Here is a 19,917-nt window from a genome sequence, read left to right as displayed (position 1 = left end):
GCACCCTCAGAAAGCTCGCAGATGACGCTAAACTGGCGGGAGAGGTAGATACACTTGAGGGTAGGGATAGGGTCCAGAGTGAACTAGACAAATTGGAGGATTGGGCCAAAAGAAATCTGATGAGGTACAACAAGGACAAGTGCAGAGTCCTGCACTTAGGACTGAAGAATCCCATACACAGCTACAGGCTGGGGACTGACTGGCTAAGCAGCAGTTCTGCAGAAAAGGACCTGGGGATTATAGTGGATGAGAAGCTTGATATGAGTCAGCAGTGCGCCCTTGTTGCCAAGAAGGCTAACGGCATATTGGGCTGCATTAGTAGGAGCATTGCCAGCAGATCGAGGGAATAATATCAATAGTTTATTCCCCTCTATTTAGCACTGGTGCGGCCACATCTGGAGCATTGAGTCTAGTTTTGTGCCCCCCACCACAGAAAGGATGTGGACAAATTGGAGAGAGTCCAACGGAGGGCAACGAAAATGATCAGGGGGCTGTAGCACATAACTTCCGAGGAGAGGTTGAGGGAACTGGGCTTGTTTAGTCTGCAGAAGAAAAGAGTGAGGGGGGATTTGATAGCAGCCTCCAACTACATGAAGGGGGATTCCAAAGAGGATGGAGCTTGGCTGTTCTCAGTGGTGGCAGATGACAGAACAAGGAATAATGGTCTCAAGTTGCACTGGGGGAGGTCCAGGTTGGCTATTAGGAAACATTATTTCACTATGAGGGTGGTAAAGTACTGGAATGGGTTATCTAGGGAGGTGGTGGACTCTCCATCCTTAGAGATTTTTAAGGCCCAGCTTGACATAGCTCTGGCTGGGATGATTTAGTTGGTGTTGGTCCTGCTTTGAGCAGAGGGTTGGACTAGATGACCTCCTGAGGTCTCTTCCAATCCTAATCTTCTATGATTCTATGAATGTTAGTGGCTAATTAAAGAAATGCACACAAGCATATGGATTACCCCAGGAACCATGCAATAGAAACCTCTTAGAGATAGCTCAACTCAATGGGAACTGTTTGACCCAGGTCACAGCAAAAAAAAGTTTTCCAGCAAGTGGGAGGAAGATATAAAAGAGGAACAATGACAACATGAGGGGTCCTCACTCTCCCTACCACAACACACCTGAAAATACCTGAGGAACAAAGACTGAACTGTGAGAAGTGATGGTTCCAGGCTAAGATCTTTAGCCTGTGTATGAAAACCTGGGAAAGCCAAGGCAACTTGTGCCTTAAGAATCTGCCAGCCTGTTTATCACTCAGGGTGAGACTTTGCTAATTTGTATCCTACCTATCTAGAGCGTCAAGCTTAGTTTGCGTGTTTTGTATCATTTGCTTAATAATCTGCTTTGTTTTGTTTGCTATCCCTTGAACCACTTAAAAATCTGCCTTTTGTACTTAATAAAATTTGTTTTGTTTATAATATAAGCCAGTTTCTGTAATTTTTACACACGGGGGTGGGAGGGCGAGGATGTGTGCATACCTTTAATAAAAAAAATAGAATAAGACCTATCATCTCCTAATGCTTTGTCCCTTGTCATGCTAATGGTGGCCCTTGCAATTTTTTGATTCTATAATTTTAAGTTTGAAATGTTGGAGTATTTAGGTAGTCAAGTTGTATTCAGGAGCACAGCTCTGCATAATATCTTTCCATTCCCTTAAGCCTCAATCCAGCAAAGCACTTAAACACATGCATAACTTTCACCAAGTGTGAGGTCTTTTACTCAATGACCATCTGTGTGCTTAAAGTTACACGTGTGCTTATATGCTTTGCTGGGTCTACACCACTAATGATTTTTTTTTGTCCTGACAGTTGCTTAGAGCCTCTGGCATGCACAGACTTCTTCCCACTGACTTGCATATGTACATTTAAGGGATGTATCTGGAATTTAATTCCTGTCTTTGCGTAGTCAAATGCTTTCATCTCTGCTGTAAACTGATGCTTTGGTTAGTGGGTTTTTTTTTTCATTCTTTGTGTACCAAAATGTGAACATAACAGCTGCATAAACTACACTCTCTAAACAAGCTGTTTTATATTGGGATGAGAGTGAATCCTTTTAAACCTAAACTTTTACCACTTTAGAGCCTGATCCTGCAATCCAATTACAACACTGGACCTCAGTTGCTAACACTGCTGTTATTCAGCTGAAAGAATGACTTGAATGGTTTTCTAAAAAATAAAATGAGGTGCTAATTATGTTAATATCAATCAACAAAATGTCTCTCTTAGGGATGGAACATTGTTATTATCTTTAATTTCTGTTCACAATTTTGTTTGTTAGGTCTGCGGATTTAAAGATCTTAAGGTGTTAGCCAATTGAACAGGTAAGAATCAAACTTTATCTAGGATTTAAGATTCACTGTTTTCATAAGTCATCCCTTTTTCTACTATTTATAGTATAGATCTAAATGATCTGATCTTGCTTCCAATTTTTATATTCTATTTGTTATTCATCTTATGCATTCTCTTTGTTTCTGTGGTATTTTATTGTTTTCTTTTTGGCATTTGTTTATTTCTTTCATATTGTGTTATTGCTTTTTTCTTGTGTTTTCATTTCTAGTTATTTTCCTTATTTTAGTTATTAAATTTTCAGTAAAAAAACAAAGATTGTAAACAACATACCACTAAGTTATTTTGGTCAGTATAAGGAAACAGAGCAGGCTCGTGTATTTTTAACTACTGGGAGGCAGGAAAAGATATGAGCTAAAGAAATTACATGATAATCATTCAACACAAAGTTCCTAATGCTTGGACAAATTCTCTGTATTAATATTTGTTCCTGTGCGCGTGCCTACACGTGTGCACGCACACACACACACACAACCCCCCAATATGCCCAGATATACACTTACAAGAGATAACAACTGAGCATAGTTTTTCTCTGATCACATGAACTTTATCAACATAATTACTGGATAGCTGAAATGAAATCCTCTTCCTCTAATGTATTATAAAGCTTCAGTTACACTATATTTATTGTTTCTGTAACAAAGCTTCATTAAAATGTACAGGGGTTCAAAGCCCAGAAGATAAATTACAGCTAATATCAATTGTTTACTTGACGACGATTTGGTAAATACATAAATCTTTTTCTCTTTTCCTTAGATATTCAGCTGTTCGCAATTGAATAACAAGGACTAGGTAAGCGATGATGATAAATTATTCCTTCCACCATCATATTCTATTTATAGTATTTTCATTCATTAGGGTTTTTTAATTTGTTTTGGTTTTGTTGGTTTTCATGCTTGCTCATAGTGCTTTTCAAAAAAAATTCATTACAGTTCAGATTTCTTTCTTGTCAATATTTTAATCCAATTACATTTCTCAGTAAACAAGCATTCTTCCTATCTATTTGTAATGAACTACAACTAGAAGTGATTTTTGATTAGACAAGCTAATTTTGAAAGGACAGAAGGAACCAAGCAATAAACTGGATAAAAATAATTATGGAAGATACCTTGTTAGATGACAGAGAGAACAGATTTAGAACATGTGGTAAATAGAGGAGATACTTAAAGCTAAGATGTATAAATAGGCTTTGTCTTATATATTTATTATTTATATATATATCAGTTATTTTTTTAAAAAGCAGCGTACTTGAAACCATCTAGCTACCTACATAGCTCTCCTTTCTCAACATGTGTTCTTATTACTGTTTCTCTCCTCTTCATCCTGTTTTAAATTAAGCCCCAGTCCTCTTTGCAGGATTGCGGTTTTAGGTTGTAAACTCTTCGGGACTGGAACTTTTTATTTTCCATTTCTACAGACTCCTCACTCTGAGGCCCTTATCTTGTTTATGGCCTCTGGGTCCTACCCCAACACGAACAATAATAATAAATAGTTTTGTTAGGAAATCTGCAAAATGGAAAAAATTACACAGCATGTTGTTCAGACAGTAAGAACCTAAATAAACCCCCAGTTTGGCAAAAAATTAAGTACGTGCTTAACTTTAAGCATGTGAATACTCCCACTGAATTAAATGAGATTGCTCTTCTGCACACAGTTAAGCATGTGCTTAAGTGCTTTGCTGAATTGGGACATTAAGTATCATCACCTCTTCAGTTTGATAGGTTCCAACTGAAGAGGATTCTAAGTGCCACTATCCTGTGAGTTGTATGTACAGTATTATTGTTATTGTTAATGGTTTGTCACCATGACACATATGACAAACTTCGGCATGCAGGAGTGAAAAGTGAAAGTCATTAATTTATGGTTTACAAATATGAAAATGAAAATCTCCTTAAATTTGGAATTAAAGATGGGTTTGGGACACTAACAAATACTCCAAAATAACATACAATTCTTCCCTGGTGTCTGCCAATTCTGGGTCTCAGCAGCAGCAATGCTGACAAGAGACAGCTGCTTTCCTCTTTTTTCCTTTGCTTCCTTGTCTGCTACAGGAGAAGTAGCACAGGTCTTCAACCAGTTATGCAAGCTGCAGATCTCCCCCAACTCCTCCCCACCCCAAAATCATGGAGCCCATGTCTTCCCTTCCTAACAACTGCATGAAAAAACAAGAATCCTAAGCTTTTAGTCTCCTGTGTTGCTGAGGTCATTGTAAGGTTTCAAGCTTTCCATTTGGAACTGGCTTGCCTGTTTTTCAGTTGCATTCTCTCCCCTTTCCCTGCACCCCGCCTCCTCCAATGAAAAATTCCCAAGTGACAAAAGTTAACATGGATATTTCTTTTTAAAAGCGCGAGTGTTATACAGCCTATGGCTTTTTTGACAGCCGGGTTCAAATATATCCTAACACTTCAGTCTCGCAGTCACATCTGCAAGCAAAGACTCCTGAGCCTGTCTGGAACCCCATTGATTTCATAGGCCCTATGCAAGGGCACAGGGTCTGTGCCAGCAGACCTCATTTCAGGATTGGAACCTTAATTATGAGTTATTAACATTAGCACAGGAAGGGCGAAAGCAAGGACATTTCTTTTCAACAGACATTGCCTCTAAACAACTGACTAAATATTCAATAACTTTATAGTCACGGGGTATATCTATTTTCCCCACCTTTCTCCATTTTTACTAGTTTGCATTGTTTGCTAAATATAGTTTGATACATTATTTACCCAGCTCTGTAGCCTCAAGACATTTGTGTGGTTGTTTTCCCCTGTTCTGGGAAATTCACAAGTATATCATTGGAGTGAGGTAGCTGTCATATATGCTTAAGAAGAGTTAAAGTGATTTAAAGGAGGGAAATTGTGATTCACAATGAAGTCCATCTCTTGGCAAGGTTATAATTCCCTGTTGGTTTACACCTCAGCTGGAACGGGTGGAACGAAGGGGAAAGCCTTCTCAGAAGCTTGTGGCCACTGAAATATAACAAATACAAAACAGAAAACAGTGACTAGCAAGATTCTGTATCTAATTGCAGTAAAAGGCTTGGTAATTTTATTCATCCAGATAGGTTTTTTTTGTTTTGTTTTTTTTTAGTTGAATCCTACAGAACTGAATTGAAAGGGATAGGGCTTGATTCTCTTGTCTCAAATTTTATATTGGACTTATATAACTGATTTCTCATCTTAATGGAAACAACCTGGTAAGGCCTTGAATTTCAGCTAACTGCTTGGACCAAACGGGCAACAATATCAATGTCTAGAGGAGGAAAAGAGTGCAGAAGAAACGTTAAACAAAATTAAATGAACCTGCTTCACTCTTGTTATCGGGGAGTTACAATAGCATGACACTAACCACTGTTGCTTATGCTTAAAGCCAAAAGGTAAGCAATTAGTGGTTGTGTCAGGCCAGCTCACGTACAGTTAAATTGCCTTGTGTTCAGGATCTCCATTGTGTTTGGAACAGGGAGGAATTTTACATAAGACCAGTACCATTATCTGTTTTAATGTATTTCCTTTTGTTAAAGCTTTTGCAGGTTTTCTTTATCCTTTCTTAGAAAATCATCTATAACTTTCCTTAGGCAAACTTGAAGATATTCTGCATTCAAACAGTAGAGAAATACTTTTTGAAACTATTAAGAGGTCAAAGTTTGATCTCATCCTCTAAGGGCGTATTGTATCATCGTATTTTTATATCAAATAGCAACATTTACTGCTGTGAAAGACTCTGCTAGAACACTGTGTCAGTACTGACGTGAACAGTCACTGAAGAAGGCAGGAGCAGCTGCAGAAGCAGCTTAAGCAGGAACTGCTGCACTGTGGAGGGATAACTAGGGCCACCCTTCTCCCCAGCACCCAGCGACCCAGAATTGTGCAGGGGAGACTCTCTGGGGCACTAGGTCCCAATCGGCATCCCCCCTCCTCTTCTTGCAATTGGCCTTTGGGAAAGAAAATACAGGGAGGAGCCAGCCAAAGATGGTAGGGGCATTTGCAGAAGTAGCTTAAGAAGGGACCAATAGACACTGATGTTGGAGTATTTGCTACAGTTTTGACTGGGCATTCTATTCCCAGTGCTGATTGGCCATTTGCTCCAACACCCTCCCATCTCCTCTTCCACAGGGTCTTCACCTCAGCCCCACCTGACACCTGCCCTGCATTCCCTTCTCCTTCCTATCCTGGACAGTTATCTCTACACTTATCAATGTACCCTCTCCTGTTGTTCGGTTTAACATATCTCCTCCGAACTCAAACCCCACCTCTCAAAAATAAATCATGGAACTACCGGGATGTTTTCTGTCATCCAGTTGTTCACTGTTGCCTATTTACATTGCAAGCTTTCTAGGGCTGTGTCTAGTACTAGCTTATCTAGTACTCTGTGTTGTACAGTACCTAGACCAATGGGGCCCCGATCTTGGCTGGTGCCCAGGCACTAGCGTAGCAAACAGGATTAACCGTAAAATGTGATTGATGAGTTGTATGTGCAGATACGCTACAACGTAGAATAACGTCTCAGTATACTGTACTGTACAGACCAGGGCTTCTCAGCTAAAGAGATTTCCAGTGGTCCTCTCCCATGCAGAGTCACATGGACCACCTCCTCTTCTCTGTGTCATTTGTGGCAATTACAGCAAACGGTTACATAGAAAAGTGATACTGAGGTATTTTAAACTGTTCCACTAATGAGTGCCCATCCTATCATTCCTGTTCCCTCTCTTCTTATGTGCTACTAGGAGAAGGATGCGAGCTGACTCCTCCTCCATGTTTCCAGCTGAGTTTACGGGCACCCAGGCTCTTCTTTACAAGATCCCTAAGACCTCTGGCGAGATAGAGTCAGTGCCATTTGACTCACCAGCTCTCTGGAGACTACCAACGAGAGCTAAACAGACCACAGTCTGAGAATCACTAGTAGAGGCTACACCGAAGGTTTGCTATTCAAATGGGTGCCTAATGTTAGGCCCCTAGGATGAGATTCTCATTCCCACTTCCCAGTCCTTCTATGGCAGGTAAAAGTGCTAAAGCTGCATAAAAAGTCAGTAAAAGCCCCTGTTCCTCCTGGGGATGGATTCCCCCCACCCCAGGCACTAAAGAGACAGCTGAAGACCCTTTTGCAAGCTCTGGCATAGGGGACATGCTGCTGGCCAAAGCACTGTGCAGATTCCAGGCAGGACTGCAGGCCATAGGGTAGCCCGGGGAGGCTGCTGTACCTTTGACAGGCCCCCAAGGTGGTCCAAGGATATGTCAGTACTGCAATCACAGGGTGTGACTGCAGATCCAGTAAACATAGCAGAGCTAGCTTTAATCAGGTCCTGGTGCAGTGAAGCTGTGGCAGCACTTGCTAGTAATTACTCATGGCTTTACTGCTCCAGGACCCAAACTACCTAGATTAACACTGCTTGGGCGATTGCAGTCTGGACGTACCCTAAATTACACTGGGGGCCTCCCCAGTTCCCAGAGCAGCTCAGCATTGGGGGGGCATAAAGGTGACTTGAACCCATTGCAGCACAGATCTGATCCTCAAATAAGTGGCCCGCCTTTCAAAAGGGCTGAGCACTGAGCAGCTCCCATTGAAGTCAATCTCTAACTTTCTCTGTGCTCCAGGGATTAGCGGCTGCTTAAAATCTAGTTGAAATTGAAGTTGGGTGGTGTCAGCGGGGTTATGTTACCTTATAGGTATTTCTAGAGTGTTACCTTGGTAGCCAAATCCAGCATGAGAAAGAGTCATTGGAATGATGTGACTTTAAGGTCTGATGGCCTGTAACCTGTCATGGTAGAACGATAACTAATGCTGTCTGTGCCAGTGAACTCTGCCCAACATTGGTTGGGTGGGAGGCAGACAGGAAGAAATATAAGCCATGTATTACCTCTGGCCCCTATTGTTTTTACAGCCGGTTATTTTACACAACTATCATGACTAATATAGGCATCAGCAACACGTTGCTGTTAATGGGGAATATTCTTAATGCACGTTTTTCGAAACAATTACTTGAATCCTGTGTGTATTATTTAGAATTCGGCCATCGAGGGCCTGCCCCTTGGGACGTTCTTCTTACTGCGTCCTGCACTCGCGCGCTCACAAGACAGATGAGCACAGCCCCTCGGCTTCCATTGTAATGAAACCTCCGATTGATTTTTACATGACTTTCTCATATGAAAATCTGCACCAATGCCTTCCGTCAGGAATAAAAAATATTCCTTTAAATGAGTGGCTTGTTCTATTAACACAACGCTAACTCATTCTGCTGTGTTTGTTTCTCTCTTCCTGCTTCCAATTCCTCACCCGTCAGGCATCTACCAGCAGCAGCAAGCCAAGAGAACTCTCAATGGCCTAGCTGATTACACAGGAACTAATATTATTTTGTTCTAGATGATACATTCTTATAACTTAAAACCAAACATGGACAAAACTGAGCTCTTTATCTTCCCTCCTAGGCATTTCCCTTCCCCCATTCTTCATGTGCTCTTTCAAAGACAATACACCATTCTCCCTGACACTCAGGGCCATAACCAGGGTTAATCTCTGCTGCTCCTCCCTCCCTTTCCCCATCCAACCAAGCAAGGTCTATATCCTTTCACTTCTTCCTGCACAGTACCTCTACGATCAGCCGCTTTCTGTGTTTTTACAGCTGAAACTCCCATCCAGGCCCTAATCATCTCCGTTTCTCTAACCTACTTTTCTTTGTACTCAGTGACACTGTAGGCAGGGCCGGCTCCAGACCCCAGCGCACCAAGCAGGCGCGTGGGGCGGCATTGTCCTGGCAGGACGGCATTTGGCTCCGGCGGACCTTCCACAGTTATGCCTGCGGGAGGTCCACCGGAGCCCCGGGACGAGCGGACCTGCCGCAGGCATGACTGCGAAGGGTCCCCTCTTCCCACGGCTCCGCTTGAGCTCCCGCAGGCATGACTGTGGCGGGTGCGCTGGTCCCACGGCTCGGACGGAGCTCCCGCAGGCATGACTGCGGCGGGTGCGCTGGTCCCGCGGCTCGGACGGAGCTCCCGCAGGCATGACTGCGGCGGGTGCGCTGGTCCCGCGGCTCGGACGGAGCTCCCGCAGGCATGCCTGCGGATGCTCCACCGGAGCCGCGGGACCACGGGACGGTCCGCAGGCACTTCTGCCCTGGCCACGGGACCGGGGAAGGGCGTCGCGAGCGGCGCAGCGCGCCGCCCTGCTTGGGGCGGCAGAATTTCTAGAGCCGCCCCTGACAGTAGGGTGTTCAGCCGGGGCTCGTCCCCCTCCGGGGCGGCGAGGAACAAGGCCACCTCACTACTTAGGTCAGGTGAGTCAGGGAATTAGCCTGGCTGGGCAGCAGACAGTCAGTAGCTCAGGCAGGGCTGAGTGAACAGTTCAATATTAGCAAGCCCTGGCCCTGGGTCAGGGCGGGGCAACAAACAGTCAGTAGCTCAGGCCCTCAGGCAGGGGCTGAGCAAACAAATAAGTTTAGGAGGCCCAGGTCCTAGCTCCAAAGGGCCTGGGCGAGGGGGAGACGGCCACCCGCGAGTTGGGTGGCAGGGGGGACACAGGCCCTCCCACTCCACTGCGGCCCAGCCTGCGGCCCTAGCAGCGGTAGATGACCCGCTGCTGCGTCAGTGGGGATCCTGGCTGCAACACACTGACATCGTCTCTTATGGGGCAGCAAAGGGTGTTGCACAATGATTGTTGTATATCTTGGAACATTATCTGTTGCAGGTTAATGGCTTAGTCATACTTTTCAGTGTGTTTAGTGCTGGTGAAAGGTGTCACATAGGGAGAGCTTTCTTTCTTTATCCTAAGTCTATCCAGGATATTATGACATGAGCAGTAGCTATTGAAGATTCCACATATCCATCCCCAATAAGATGACCAGACAGCAAGTGTGAAAAATCAGGACGGGGGTGGGGGGGTAATAGGAGCCTATATAAGAAAAAGACCCAAAAATCAGGACTGTCCCTATAAAATCGAGACATCTGGTCACCCTAATCCCCAACGGTGTTTCAACATCAAGACTGAAAGGATGTTTTGCGCCTTCTGTCTGTCATATCCACTCAGGTTGTAACAGGGACTATATTATGGGCAGGGATTATATTTTTGTTATATTTTTACAGTACAGAGCCCAATGGTTCCAGTTTCTAGATCACATTGTAATTAATAATCATAAAGATCAAGGACAAATTCTCTAGAAGTGTGAGGGTATTTGAGTTTCCAGGCCTATTCAATGGAAGGCCTCACTGCTGATGCTCATGCGAAGAAGTTTATAAATGGATAAAATTAATGCCGCAGATTACCAAACCACCCAGAATGAGTAAGCAATACACAGTGTTTGGATTGTCATTGGAAGATCTGGCATATGAAAAATGTGCACACCAATAAAATTCAGGCTCTTACCACTTCAGATGCTTAATTGCATCTGTATCATATAGCTAAGCTGATTTATAATTTAGATGAAAATCAGGTTAATTTTTCTCACTTCTCATATATAGTTCTGAAGTTTAGTTAATGTTCTAAGTAGCATACAGGGCCGGCTCCAGACCCCAGCGTGCCAAGGGCACACTTGGGGCGGCATTTTGCCGGGAGGGCGGCAGGCGGCTCTGGCGGACCTTCCGCAGTCATGCCTGCGGGAGGTCCACTGGGGCTGCGGGACCAGTGGACCTCCCGCAGGCATGACTGCGGACGGTTCGCTGGTCCCGCGGCTCGGGTGGACCTCCCGCAGGCACGTCTGCAAGAGGTCCCCCGGAGCCGCGGGACCGGCGACCGGCACCGTGCCCCCTGCGGCGTGCCGCCCTGCTTGGGGCGGCCAAATTGCTAGAGCCGCCCCTGGTAGCATAATTTATTTTTCGCTTTAATTTTCTCTATTCATGGAGGGAGAACTATGATCTAATGAAACTGACATTAAATTATCAAACAATATTGAACAACCTAATGAAAATCTTAAGCAAAAGTCACTGTAAATTAGTTATTTACTATAGTAACAACACAAGCCTTTGTAAACCTGATATTGTTCTTATGTAAACTCATGAATGGAGACTTTCTCAAATAAATTACTTAATAACATCAGAGAGTCATTGGCTGTGTAAATATATCCCAGGGGCACACACTAAGATTCCTGAATTTAAATGTTCAATAGACTTTCATATTTGTCACCTTTACTAATGAGTTTTTCCTTATGAAATCATTATTAGCATGAAAAAGTTAAATTTTATATCTAACTTCTTGAATTAATGCTGTTTAAAGACCCCGAGGGTTTGAAAGTTCTTTTACTGGAATGCATCATTTACATAATTTTCATAGCCCGAACACTTTCGTGCTCTCAACTATGACTGCACATTGTCATTTTTTTTTTATGCTTCAAGGCAGCAGCTTTTATTTTTCCCCACACAAAACAATTAACAGAAAATAACAGGTAATAAACATACTTTATTTTTCAAAATTATATTAACAATGAAGGGCCATATTTCATGGCTCTGCGGCAGTACTGTCTGCTAAATAGTACGACAGCCTATGCTGCTCTTGTAAGTTTTACACTATGAAAATATTTGATTAGAAAGGGGAAACAATTGAGTTAAATGAGACCAGCGAGCTTCCCATCATTTTCAATATGAGACATTTGCAAGCATGCAGCAGCATGGCCAGACTTTTAAATAGACTAGCTGGTATTTCCTCAGACATTATATGGGCATAGTCCATCCCACTTAACATGAATGGATTAGTTACCTGACAGGTTTTTGCCTACCTTTCCTTGCTGATATAGCTTCCCTTTATGACTCCTCTGCTCCCCGAAACATGGTGGAACTTTCTACCTCTTAGTCCACAAGTTTACTGTCTTAACCAAAAAATGTCCTGACTTTGACCCATTGCTGGTTATTATTTATATTATGGTCGGGGTGGCTCTAAACATTTCGCCGCCCCAAGCACGGCAGCATGCCGCAGGGGGCGCTCTGCCGGTCGCCGGTCCCACGGCTCCGGTGGACCTCCCGCAGGCATGCCTGTGGAGGGTCCACCAGAGCCACGGGACCAGCGGACCCTCCACAGGCATGCCGCTGAAGGCAGCCTGCCTGCCACCCTCCCGGCGACCGGCAGAGCGCTCCCCGTGGCATGCCGCCCCAAGCACGCGCTTGGCGTGCTGGGGCCTGGAGCCGCCCCTGATTATGGTAGCACCTAAGAATCACCAAATCAGATGTGGTAGGCATTGTGCAAACACATCATGAGAGACAGTCCTTGTCCTGAAGAGTTTAGTTGGTGCTAGAGCTAGTATTAGAACCCAGGATTCTGGGCTTACTGTTACCAGAGTTGCCCATTACGTTGGGGTACACTCATTTATTAGGGTTACTCTTCTGGGGGGTTCTGTAATTCTATCAATGTACTGCTTGTGTCACTTGTATTTTCATAAGGAGCTCTACTTCTCCCTTCTGCAAGTCCCCTCCCAGTGGAGCTCTCCTGCAGGACCTAGGTTCCCCAGGGCTGGGTTCCTTCAGCCCAGAATCAGATGCACGTGCGCACACGCGCACACACACACACACACACACACATATATTAACAGAGCAAATCTGAATGGACCAGGTCAATCAGCACTCTCAAGCTGACCCTTTATATACCCGTGGACTCAATAGGCTGGGCCAAGCAGCACTCCAAGCAGCCACCCTTATATGCCACAGCTACCGCACCGGAATAGAGTAAGCCTGAGCAGGCTGGGTCGAACAGCACTTCCAGGCTGCCACTCTTATATGCCCCTGGACTCAGCGGGCTGGGTTAAGCAACACTTTCCAGCTGCCACTTTTATATGCCCCTGGACTCAGTAGTCTGGGTCGCGCAGCACTTCCAAGCTGCCACCCTCGTATGTCACAGGTTCAGCACGTCCCTATCCCCAATCTTACGTTACAATTGTTCTGGTAGTAACCCACTTGATGAGCAAAGCCCACAGTAGTTTTGGGCGCTACATGGATCTTTAGCTTAGGTAAGAGGAGAGTTGCTGCAGAGTAAATGGGGAAGCCAAAAACACAACAGAGTAAAGTTCAGAGAGAGAGGAAGGGAAGCAACCAGCTTAACCATAAAAGTTTTTATTGAATAATAGTGATAACCACACAAGGAGAGCCTAAACAAACATAACAGTTACATTAGTAAAGATTATAAAAGTGGGCTATAGAAAACTATACGTGATCAAACAAGTCAGGGTTAAAAAGTTATACCTGAGGTAGAAAAGAACACAGAAAGAGAGTGAGAGAGTTGGGGTCTCACCACTCCATGAAGCTTGAACTGTTTGGGGTTCCCAGGTGATGGTGGTAGGTCAGGGTCCTGAGTGCTGGAGACAGGCAGGGCCCCCAGCACAATCAGTCAGGAGAAGATGAAGTCCCAGTGGACTGATGCAGAGTTTGGATCCAGGCATCAGAACACTTACTTGAGCGTGGGTAGGGTTTTTGTAGGGAAAGAACAATGGTTCAAGGGAGAACACCAGATTTGTTTATGGGTAAACTGATGACTACAGGGTTTTCTTTAGACTAGACAATAGGAACTGATCACTCTTGGCTATGGGCAGTGTTCCTTCAAGGGAGCTCACAATACAATTAGGCAGCTTCAGTATTGTGGATATCAATCAAGGATTCATTACTAGAATTCGTCTGATAACTGCTGAGCTGGGTGTGTGCAGGTGTAGGTTCATTAACATCTGGAGCAGAGATTCCCCATGATGCACTGCTTCCCTGCTTTTTCCGGTCCCAGAATTCAGCGTGGTTCTTGCCTTGGAATCTCTGTTCTCCATTCTGTATGTTAATGGGGGAGATTCGATGCAGATGAGGCTAGAGGAGTTGCCTTAATCCTGTCACCCTTGCCAGGAGGGATTTAGGTGTGTCTCCCACCACCTTTTCATTGCTTTCTGTAAGTCTTGCCTCTGATCGGTTTTGGTTCAAGCAGAGACTGGGGAAGGGAGTGTCCTTCATGAGTCAGACAGGCTGGATACTGCGCCCTGGTTCCCCAAGAACATAGAGCTAACTAGTATCATTACAGTTCAGTGTCCTAAATATTAGACCCTACTGCCTAATTTAAATGAATGTTATAGATATTTAGGTATAGTTCAGGGGGTGAAGAAGGCTTGTTTAGGTAATCTGTTTTGTGACAGACTGTTAAGACTCAATTGTTAAGTGCCCAGATAGGTGCATGAAAAATATACTACAGTTAACACACTTTTAGATGAGTGCATTGGAATAATTTATCCTATCACTTCAAACCCAAGGAAAATTTTCCTCATCGGTGCCTCCACCTTGAGCCAAAGACAAATGGAGAGAAATAATGCAGTGCAGTAGGCACTGACTTTTAGAGCCAATCTACTGTATCTCAGATTTCCCTCCGTCTTTTCAAGCTCCCACAAATATATGGTAGGCAGGGCTTTTTTTGAACCAGAAGAAAAAAATTGTCTGAGTAGCCACAGAGTTTCTAGATATTGGGCTAGACGGACCATTGGTCACATCCAGTATGGCCTTTTTTATGTTTTTAGGTGACTAGATAGATAGTGCCTCTTCCCATCCTAATTTTTGAATGTAAACTATCCTTGGTATTGGAGTTGTTGGGTCATCCCTTTCAGGGCAGTGTCAAATGCTGAACAGAGAAGAGCTTAATCAAAACAGAATTTACCCTTAAAAGTAAAATCCAAATATTACAGATTCTATAAAGTATGAATTATTATCCAGCAGAGATTGCTAGAAATGCCTTGTGGCTGGTTATAATGGGATTGGTAGGTTACTTGCTATGTGCATGCCAAAACGAGGTTCAGACATCCAAGTCTGGTCATCATCAATCTTTCTGCTTGCACTAGCTGAGTCTCATCTCCCAGATGCTTGCAGAGCTGTAGTGGCCACTCATGCCATCCAAATTAGCACGTGCCCTTTTAATTGTGTCCAAACAAACACCATAGGTCCACATTTTTTTTTCTCCTGGAAAACTTCATAAAGAATGTTGTGTAAATAGTGAATGTCAATACCCAGCTGGCAAAGGATTTGAAGCCACTTGCTGCCTCCTAGGTCTGTATGCTTGTAAGTTGTGTGCTGTGATGCTAAATGAGTACAGATATTGATTTCTCTTGTGTTTTGCATGGCAGCATTCAGTGTTTTAGGGCCTAACCCACAGCTCACAGAAGTCAGTGAAAAGACTCCAGTTCACTCCAGTGGGTTTTGGATCAGGCCCTAGGTGAGTCTCCATGCAGCATTACTCTTGCCTATTGAGGACTCTGTAGCTGCGCCCTGAAACATTCTACAAACATGCCAGTTTTGCTTCCATTTTGCAATATGCCTTAGATTCCTGGTTCATTCCAGTGACACTGGTTCCAGGGTAGAGAAGGCATCCCCAAAACTCAAATGAAAACATGTTCCTCAAGTTCTCCATGTATTAGCAGCGTTTGGCTGGTTTAAATTAAAAAAAAAAAAAGACCCTGCATTGAATTTGGTACCATATTTAAACTTGGTGTGAGGTTGTTGCCCTGGGAAGCCAAGGACTACCATAGAGTCAGAAAAAAAATAGGAGTAATAGCACAAGGACAATGGTATTTCCTGCTTAGAGTTCCATATTGTAATCGAGGTTTACCTGTTTTACACTGAATAGCGCTTGGACATCCAAGGCTCCAAGCCTGTTTTGACACTGCTTATACTTTAATTACTAAAATGGTGTCCATCCGCAAAAACTGGTAGCCCAGAGTATTCCCACATGCCTAACTTGTGATTCGCTGCACCACAATTTTCTTTCTTTCTTTCTTTCTTTCTTGTATTTATTTTTACAAATTAAACTCTAAAAGACCTAGTGGGTTAAAAGTTCTCCAAGGCATGCAAATAGTTTTCAACATTGCACACCTCTCTTTTGCAATCTAAGAAATAAACAATACATCAAGGGGTACTTTATTTCTCAATATAAAATTAAATCATAGTTTGGATGAGACTATGCAGGAGAAACCTAGGTGTCCAGTTTTATTTTCTGAGAAATCTATGCTTAGTAATTCTGACTTGTCCACTCAGCATGCCATACAATGGCATGCCATACAACTTCTCCACTGTTGCCTCTTGTCACACACTTACCATTGTGACATTTATTCTGTGGGATGTGTTTTCTCCACTGGCTTTTGGAAAGGGAGTAGACTGAGTGGTTGGAAAATCTTTGTGTTTATTATCCTCTCTATTTTTGTTGTGTTGTCAATGCGTGATAAACGCAGGCTTTTGTACTGTACTGGTGTTTATATTGTGTATTTCAATTTAGGTAATGGGTGCCCACTTTATAGAGTGGCATTATATACATCTTGATTAAAATGAGAAAAGATCAAGCTATTTAGTTTATTGGAGACAGAGGTTAAAAGGCGACTTGATCATTGTCTACAAGTACCTACATAGGGAAGAATTTCTGATAGTATAGACAGCTCTTTAATCCAACAGAAAAAAAGCACAATGAGATCCAGTACTTGGAAGCTGAAGCTAGACAAATTCAGACTAGAAAATATGGCACAAGTTTTTAACAGTGAGAGTAATTAACCATTAGAATAACTTGCCTAGGGATGTGGTGGATTCTGCATTCCTTGCCATCTCTAAGTAAAACTGGATGTCTTTCTAAAAGATACGCTGGAGCTCAAGCAAAAGTTATGGACCTGGTGCACAGCTTATTGGGTAAGGTTCTTTGGCCTGTGTAGTGCAGGAGATCATGCTAAATTATCACAAAGGTCTCTTCTGGTCTGAAAATCTATGAATCTACAAATGCATTCTATAATTCTTTGATTAGCCAAATTAATTATAAGTTGATGGCACCACTTGGGCATAACCCAATCATTTTGCCAAATGGTACATCAAAGTAGGATTATATCAGCCACACAATACGCACAATGCTTATTTACCCAGTGCATTCAGTAGAGTGAATATATCCTGCATGTTTCACAAAAGATATTTTTGAACAGAAATCACAGAACACTTACCCTAACTATGCTTATAATATGGTGACAACAGCAAGTTGTTTGTACAGCCCCACAAATGTCTATGGTGCTTGCTGATATATATGACACGGAGAGGAGATTTTCAAGGCACAAATGACAGTTGGGCACTTAACTGCCATTCAAAGTCACTGGGAGTGAGGTGCCATTTATGACTTTGAAAATGTCTCCCCATGCTGCCTTGTAAAGTTACCGTCACAAAGGGCAAGATATAGGTTATGATGGAACAGTAGAGAGGCAAAGAGAAAGGAGGACGAGGGTGTCATCAATAGGAGCATGTGGCTGCTTTGGTTATCAGAGCATGCGTTTTGAAAGTCAGCAGTGGTTAGAAAGGAATGTCAAGCCTTTCAAGGAAGAAATGTATTTTAAAATAGGGATTTGGAGTAGGAGAGGGTGGAGATCTCTGGCAGATTGGGTCAGAAATGGGGCTCCAGGCATAGGGGACGGTATGGAAAAAGTTATAGAGTCGAGAGAGAAAGAAACAGAGGGATTAGAGGATGAAATCAATCAATCAATAAAAAAGACTAAATCCCTTATTATTCATTGGCTCTTACTAGAAAGGATTTAGGCACAGCCAGAAAGGGATTAGGACAGACAATCCTGCCTTCATGCGGACAGTTTCAATCTCAAATTCCCATAACTTTTCATTATTGGAAGAGTTCCAGATCAATTCTTAGTTTAAACTGATTTGTTCCTTTTCACACTGATGCCACACACTCTGCGGCACATTCTGTGTACTTCCTTTTTGCAAAAGAGATGGATTTATGTGGGTGAGTGAGAGGAGCCTCAGGGTCCCCTATACTGAGTGGCATCCATACCAACGCAACAGCACTGGAGGTTTTTACTATTAGGAAGAGACTGTGCATCTGACTAGTGTCATTAATGTCAACTCTAGTGTAACCACGAGGTTCCTAACTATTCTTGTCTCCGAAGTGTGTTAGTTGTGGGTGAATTTGTATAATCGTATGATTCAGTGAATCGGGTTATGCTGAGCAGTTGGCTCCAAATCAATGACTTGATATGCTGATGTAGAGTCAATCTAACAAACTCTAGCCCTAAGCTTCTTTCCAGGCTTGGATGTTTCTAGAGTTCATCCCTTTGGAGTTCTGAGCCGCACACCCTAGACAGGCCAATCCCACATCTTCTCATCCAGGCTGGGATTACAGTTACACCTGCCACAGTGAGTTTTCATCTCCCAGCAAAGTTCAAACATCTGCTAACAAATCAGGTCAACTGAAGAATCCAGCCACCTACAGTTAGTGTTACATAGTTCATTAATGGTGGAAATCTATAAAATTTGACTATTTGCATAAGACATTTTGAGAGGAAATCTGATGGGAAATCTGTTCATGTGAGATTGTAGCCTTATCCAAAACATAACCAGAAAATGGGCCCCTTCTAATTCTGGATCTAATGACTAACCCAACCCCTGTGTGCAGAGTCCAGTCCAACAATTCTCAGCCAACTCCTCCAGGAATTTTGAAAGTGTTTGGATTTGAGTTTCTGGTTTCAGCCCACTCCTGACTATGGTTATTGTAAGAAGATGTGAGCTACCAATCTGAGTCATATGAAAATGTAATTGAGCTTGAAATATCAGTCCTGTAGTGAGTGAGACAGTTAATTCTGCCAGTAAATGTTGCACAGTGCTAACTGCTAAACCGAAATTTAACAATTAGTTTAGAAAATTTAAAGATTAATTTGTAATTGGAGATGAGAAGGAGGGTGCATCTTGGGTTAATCATTCTTTTTTAAATGCCTACAACAGGTTAGGAAAAGAAAGCTGCAGTACAATGGGAATACTAGTTTCCAATAGAGAAATCTGACCAAGAATTGAATGCATGCCTAATTATCTTCAACCAAATTTGACATGTGTACCTACTGAATTAGACTGAGCTATAGCTGCAAAACACAGTTTCTAACAAATTGCAAATGGCCTGAATCTTTTGCTTTCCACAGTTTGCCAATATTAATGAACTGATATTGACATTAGTCACTTAATTACTTATTTAATTATAACAGCAGTTGACATTGTCATAGCATAATAGTTGACTGGCTATGGGTCCTATCTATTTCCATTCCGTTAAAGAGGAGTGTCTGCACGTTCCAGCCCCTGGTGTTGAGATTAAAAGATGGCAATACCTTCAGCCAAGCTGCATAACTTCAATAGTGGAAATCAAGACATTTTGAGCTACAAAGATTTTACAAGATGATAAAACATTGGCCAATATTTTCAAACCTGCATGTTTAAAGTTAGGTACCTAAATTAGAGTTGGGCTTTTTCCCTAAAAAAAAAAAAAAAGAATGTTTTGTTTCAGAAATGCTGCCATGGTGCCTCATGGGTGTTGTAGTTTGGGTGCCCTCCTCCTCCCATTCTCTTCTCTAGGCTAGGCTTCTGGTCAGCCTACATCTCCCATGATGCAACTGCCTCCTCTCACATTTTGTCCAAAAAAAATTCCATTGGAAAACAATTTCAACAGAAATTGTTCAAACTGTCCTGACATAAAACCACAGTTAAGCCTTGAAACACCACCTGGTTTTTCAGAAAGTGGGTGGTCAATGCTTTCTCAAAATCAGATGTTTTCAAGCTGGATACACAAAATGGAAATTCCCAAAATCACAAGTCACTTGTAAAAATGTAGGTGTAAATATCGATTTAGCTGCCTAG

At 42.9% G+C, this 19,917-nt stretch overlaps 1 long non-coding RNA gene across 1 annotated transcript in view; it reads left to right on the top strand.

Moving 5' to 3' along the window:
- The window catches only part of LOC120386880, a 243,794-nt gene extending 236,474 nt beyond the window's left edge, over nucleotides 1-7,320 (top strand). The window contains exons 3-5 of the long non-coding RNA XR_005589956.1: nucleotides 2,277-2,319; nucleotides 3,101-3,136; nucleotides 7,062-7,320. This is a non-coding gene — a long non-coding RNA (uncharacterized LOC120386880). The remainder of the gene's footprint in view (nucleotides 1-2,276; nucleotides 2,320-3,100; nucleotides 3,137-7,061) is intronic.
- The last annotated feature ends 12,597 nt before the right edge of the window (nucleotides 7,321-19,917 follow it).

The sequence above is a fragment of the Mauremys reevesii genome, linkage group 1 (genome assembly GCF_016161935.1).
Source record: "Mauremys reevesii isolate NIE-2019 linkage group 1, ASM1616193v1, whole genome shotgun sequence".
Lineage (NCBI taxonomy): Eukaryota > Metazoa > Chordata > Testudines > Geoemydidae > Mauremys > Mauremys reevesii.
This window is presented reverse-complemented; position numbering and strand designations above follow the sequence as displayed.